The following is a 6,393-nucleotide window of genomic DNA, read 5'->3' as shown; positions in this document are numbered from 1 at the left end:
TTACATTTCTTTATTGGAACAAGACTTCATGATATCCTCAGAAACAGCTATTGTAACACAACAACATTGATTATCACCATTTTAGTTCATTCTGATGGTCTCTATAAAAAAAGTGACATCTGTGGTGTTAAGGGTCAAATTTGACCCGGCAGAGAAGTTAAAAAAAATAAAACAAGTATTTTATTTTTGGAAGTGTGTTCTAATATTAGTATATTATAGCTAGATAACAATTATCCATTGTCTTCATTATAGGAAATGTAATGAGTGAATTTGAAAATTTTTATAATTGAAAACGAGCTATATTGAAAGATCTAACCCTAACCCCAAAAAATATTTTAAAAAGACTTTACATGGATATGAATGCATAACAAGTCAGCTATGAAGTGTGGGGGGGGGGGGGGGGTAAAACAATTTTTTTTACCCGCCAACACCAAAAGTGTCAGCAGTCAACCCCTCCACCCACGTCCACAACCTAGGTGTCATTTTTGAATTTTTGGAACTTGTGAAATGGAACTTTCTGGATAATGAGTACTTTTACTTTTGGTACTTTAAGTATATTTAATGCACATACTTCTGTACTTTTACTCAAGTCAATTTTGATTACCAGACTTTTACTTGTGACAGAGTATTTGTACACCGTAGTATTGATACTTTTACTTAAGTAAAAGATGCGAGTACTTTTTCCACCACTGCCACCCTCAATAGTGGTGGAAAAAGTACCATAATAGTTAAGTGTGTGTGTGCGTGTGCGTGCGTGCGGGTGTAAATGACTGGATACAGAAGGTGGGGTCAACCATGCAAATAAAAACAGAGGGCAAGTGGAATACAATAATATGCTTTATTTAAGCCAGCCATTGCATATGTTTTCCTTCACAAAAAGTATTGCTTCATTGATAAATCAGCTCAATTCAGGTAATTCAGGTAAGAGGTAAGGAGAGTGGTTAATACAGTTGTAACATTATTCATTTTAACTGGTTTTGCATCACATTTCCTGACATACAGGAAGACAGGAGAGGTCACTTCAGATATGTACAGTGCTTATCGGGACAACATGAGCAGTGATGGAAAAAGTACTCTGTTTTACTCAAGTACATTTTTTATTCCGGACTTTTGCTTGTAACAGAGTACTTCTACATTGCAGTATTGATACTTTTACTTGAGTAAAAGCACAAAAGTATTGGTATAAAAATGTACTTAGAGTACCAAAAGTAAAAGTAATAAAATGTTTGAAAATAGAAGATTTACAAGCTCACAGTGTGAGCTTGTAGATCTGCTATTTTCAAATAGCCTAGGTCTAAAATAAGGCTTAAGTGGTTATTGTATGTTTTGTATCTTCAAAGTAACTAGTAACTAAACATTTCAAATAATTGTAGTGGAGTAAAAGTACAATATTTGCCTCTGAGATGTAGTGCAGTAGAAGTAAAAGTACTGACATTTTGAAATACTCCAGTAAAGTAAAAAATACCTCAAAATTGTACTTAAGAACAGCACTTGAGTAAATGTACTTAGTTACTTTACACCACTGAAAATTAGACATGAGACCATACGATCATGAGACATCCAGAGTCCATGGTGTATTGATAAACCGTTCAGTGATTATTCAAATGCAATCTGCTTACTTCTTCAGTTTAAGTAGACTGAACTGAAATCATGTTGTGTCTATAATGTTCAGTGGCTCTCAATCATTTTCCATGTCAAGGTCAGCCCAAAATGTATATGGCTGCTGACCCCCAATCTGAAAAGCGACGACTGACCAATCACAGTGCGTCCTCGTTGCTTGCAGATAATCTTGGGTAATGAAGTCCAAGATGTTGGCCGCCATGTTATTTGTGTCCAAGGTGGCCACTGACACCCCAAACTACATAGTGCTGCTTTAACAAAACGTTAGCCTCTTAGCATAATTGCCTAACTCATATGTTTAAGGTTTTAAGGACAAAAACAAAACAATTTCTGCCTAAGTCACCTAGATGACTTAGGCACATATAAATAAAGGCAGATAAAAACACCTTAGGACAAATGGAGTTCTTTTACTTTCTGCCCAACTCTACTCTCCTAACACTGCTGATTCATTCTGCCTTATTGCCTATGTTCTAAGCCTATCAGAATGCTTGTTACATTCAAAATAATTTTAGCCTCATGGCATAATTGCCTAAGTCATTTTTGGAATGTAACAAGCATTCTGATGAGCTGAGGACATAGGCAATAAGGCACAATGAAGCAGCAGTATAAGGAGAGTAACAGAAATGTACATTTGGCCAAAAACGTACTTAAGCAATTATGCTATGAGGCTAACGAAAAAGAAAAAGAAAAGCAGATTCTCGATTAATCGATTAACGTACATGAGGCAAGATTAAGTCGGCCATTGGCTATAAATATTGGTTTCAATATATTTCCGGTTAACTGCCCAGTCCTAGTGTACTGTAGGTGTTGCAAACTCTTCTCCTGGATGGGGTAACAGACAGTACATGCAGGGTCAGGACCAAGGCACTGACAACAAGAGGACACAAGAGAGTTCCTGCTAACAGGCACTGAATGGGACATTATCAGGTTTAATCAGACTATTGATTGGTCTAAGTAGGTGAGATACTGACCTACCCACGGGGCTCAGTAGGTGTTTTGTCGTTATTCTTGGGGTTGATGAAAGTTGGGGCAAACGCTCACCCCAAAACATGATTTACGATTCTGTGCCTATCGGTACATAACTCGGACGGCGCCGAGTCGGCTCAAGCGAACTTCGCAACGGCAACGAGCTCGCTTTAGCTCACTCGGTGGTGCCTTTCGTTGCTCAAGTTGGCTTGAGACGGCGCACAGTCCAAAACTATACTTTATACAAAACACCTACTGAGCCCCGTGGGTAGGTCAGTATCTCACCTACTTAGACCAATCAATAGTCTGATTAAACGTGATAATGTCCCATTCAGTGCATTGACGGCATCCGAAATGGGTGCAACAGGCCACTGGCTCCAGATCAGAGGGTCAAATCCAGCATTGCATGCTGCCATGCCATGCCATGCATGCAGCAACCGACCGCATTCCATTCACTTTCAAAATACATGCGTTTCTGTGCGTTTTAACTGTTTGCTTTTAGTGCTTGGATTTGTGGCTTTTTCTTTTTTAGGAACAGAGAGTCCCTCAGCACATGTAGGCTCACAGCAAACCTGAAGAAAGGAACCAAACGCATGACCAAAAGGTTCACTTTACAATCAAATATAGGAGCCGGAAACTATTCAACTCAAGGAAGATGAAAATGTCCAGAAGAGGCAGTATGTCATACAGTGATTGTATAGTGCAGGGGTCTTCAACAGGGGGTCCGGGACCCCTAGGGGGTCCTCAGAGTTACTACAGGGGGGCCGCCAAATAGTTGTGTGATACCAATTGTTTTTTTTACATTAACCACTTGAACCCTAGCATCCCTATTCTGAGGAGAACTTTAGCCGAAAATAGCAGATCTACAAGCTTCGCAGCGTTGTGAGCTTGTAGATCTGCTATTTTCGGCAAAAAGGTTTGGTGTAGAGGGGAAAAAGAGCAGACCAAGTACAGAGCCAATAAGGTCAAGTATTGAGGGTTTAAGTGCTTAAATGTCTGAAAATACACACTAACATGAATCCAGCACAATTTTATACCATATGTAGTGCGGGGGGGGGGGGGGGGGTCCCTGCTTCATCTCTCTCTCAACTAAGTGGTCCTTGGCCTGAAAAAACGTTGAAGACCCCTGGTATAGTGGGTTCAAGTGTTTGTCAAGCCTAATTTATGCTCCGTGTCAAAGCGACAAAGCAAAAACGAGGCTTCAGGAGGAGCCGTGTTTGTAGACACACTGACACAGATAAGCGCACGTACGTACGCACGCACGTACGCATGCACGTACACTCGCACAGTCTTTTCTTCCCCTTGCACCTGAGATAAACACAGTTGCTTAGTGAGCACAGAGGAAGTCCCCTCCTTAAAAAGGGAAAAGGAGCATTCCACCATTTCACTCCTTACAGTACAACATAGCAAACTACAATGAAATCTACATGTGACCTTTACACTGAAGGAAACCTGGGAGAAAAAAATACCCCCTCAAGATAAAAACACATTTCATTCATGAAAACCCGACTGTAAGTCTTACTTGAGACAAATAGAAAGCTTGGATACAGGAAGAGGCACCTGAGAAGAAATTGGATATTTTTTTCCCCAAAATGTGAAAAAAGTTCAGAATAAAAGTATGCTTTTGAAAATGGTATGAAACAACGTATACATGATTTGAACATGCACGGTGCATCATTATCTGACCAAGATTTTACCTTCAACTTCTTGCTTATGCCATAATGACTGGCTCCCTGTCTACAGGTTTTGTAGCGATTTGCAGCAATTGTTGAAATATTAGGCCTAAATGTAAATGCCAAATCATGTACACTTAACCTTATTTTAGACCATTTTCCAATGCATACATTTATTCATTTTTTTTTACATTTTGAGGAAAAATAGCCAATTTAACATTGAGGTACCCAGGTTCTCAAACTTTTTCATGTCAAGGACCACCACAATTATGTGTATTTAGCCACAGACCCCCATCTGAAAATATTGTGTTCCAGGGACCCCTCAGAAGCAAAGATTTGAGTTACAAATGTTGGCTTTAAAAATACATTCAAAGATTTGCGCAAATGTTCAAGATTTTTCTAAAATAGCTGATCTACAAGCTCAAGCTATGAGCTTGTATATCTGCTATTTTTGAATAGCCAAAGTATACAATAATGGTTAGAGTGGTTAAAATGATTGTGACGCTATATTAACTCATTCAGCTGGGGACCCCCTGGCACCCCGCCAAGGACCCCTGGGGGTCCCCGGACCCCACTTTGAGAACCAATGGTCTAAGGTGTCCACTCTTCCGTTTAACCGTGAGCTTACTTTCTCCATTTGTTTGGAAAAACAGAAACACGTTGACCATACACATGCAAACAAGTGTCTCAGTGCTGCCCCCCACAGGCTTAAGTATCAATAAATATTTCACTAATCAAATATATTAGCCTACTATTTCAATGGATTTATCTATAAGAAATAAGAAATGAAAATGCAGCAGCATCCTCGCGGTTTCAAATGAAAGATACAGTACAGAATGGCTGTAAACAACCATGATGCTATATTATCACCTATATTCAGCTGAAGTTACAGGTAGAGATCAACCGATACCATTTTTTCCCGATACCCATAACTTGCGTATCGGTCGATACCGAGTATCGATCCCGATACCAGTGTGTAATTTAAACAAATACAGGATAGTGGTTCTCAAAGTAGGGTCCACGGACCATGTGGAGTTCCAAATGGACCCTTACAGGTCTGTAACTCTGAGAGTGTACAAATGGAACCCAAAAACGGACCCTTACGGGTCCATTTGGTTCCATTTGTACACTCTCAGAGTTATGGGGTCCTTGAAATTAAAAAGGTTTGAGAACCACTGATCTATGAATAAATACAAATGCCATTAATAATTGTTGATGTGCAGCTACAAGCTAGTAAAATGATAGTGTTAATAGTACAGTCGTGCAAAACATCATCTGAAGCAATCAAATTATGACTGTAATGAATGAAATATTGTCATGTGATAAATTAAGTGGTAAAATATGTTGTTCCAGGGACCCGCCCCCGCCCCCCCCGAAGCTAAGATTTGAGTTACAAATGTTCGGTTTAACAAATATACATATTCAAAGATTTGCGCACATTTTCAAGATTTTTCAAAAATAGCAGATCTACAAGCTCGTAGCACAGCACTCGGTTTTGTACAAAACCGTTACTTTTCAGTGGAAAAAAAAGTTATGTAGTTATTATTCAGTCACACTAGCTCTTGTCACTACTTTTCACCGGTTCAATATTTATATAACTCACAGAAACACTTAACCTTATGCTTTCAAAACAATTTGAACCCATTTAGACGGCTGAGGCCGATTCTAAAAACCTTCCTTCTAAATTTTCTGGGAAAACTTAAAACAAAATTCATGTTTCTATATACTGTACATATACAGTAGCGACATCTAAAATGCTACAGATGCTGTTCCAGATTGAAAGGTATAACAACGCATATAGGTTTAACGCTTTTAATATAGCAAAATAACTAGGGCTGGGATACGATTAAAAGAATGTATCTAATGCATTAGAGGCTTTGTAACTAATTAATCGAAATAAATCGCATGTTTAATCGCATATCAATATTTGACCTGAGAAGCAATTTATTTTCAGTTAAAACAGATTTTGGTATGTGAGTGAATCAATGAGTACATAAGTTTAAGCAACAAAATATAGTTATTTTTTTTATCAAGGTGGTACTAAACAGACCAACAGATCAGTGCTATCTAAATGTAAATCTCCTCTCCACTGGGCCAAGTAAAGCAGTCTGATCGGCTTCTTCTCCCATTGTCT

This window comes from Gymnoscopelus braueri, assembly GCF_963280865.1.
Source record: "Gymnoscopelus braueri genome assembly, chromosome: 18".
Classification (NCBI taxonomy): Eukaryota; Metazoa; Chordata; class Actinopteri; order Myctophiformes; family Myctophidae; genus Gymnoscopelus; species Gymnoscopelus braueri.
This window is presented reverse-complemented; position numbering follows the sequence as displayed.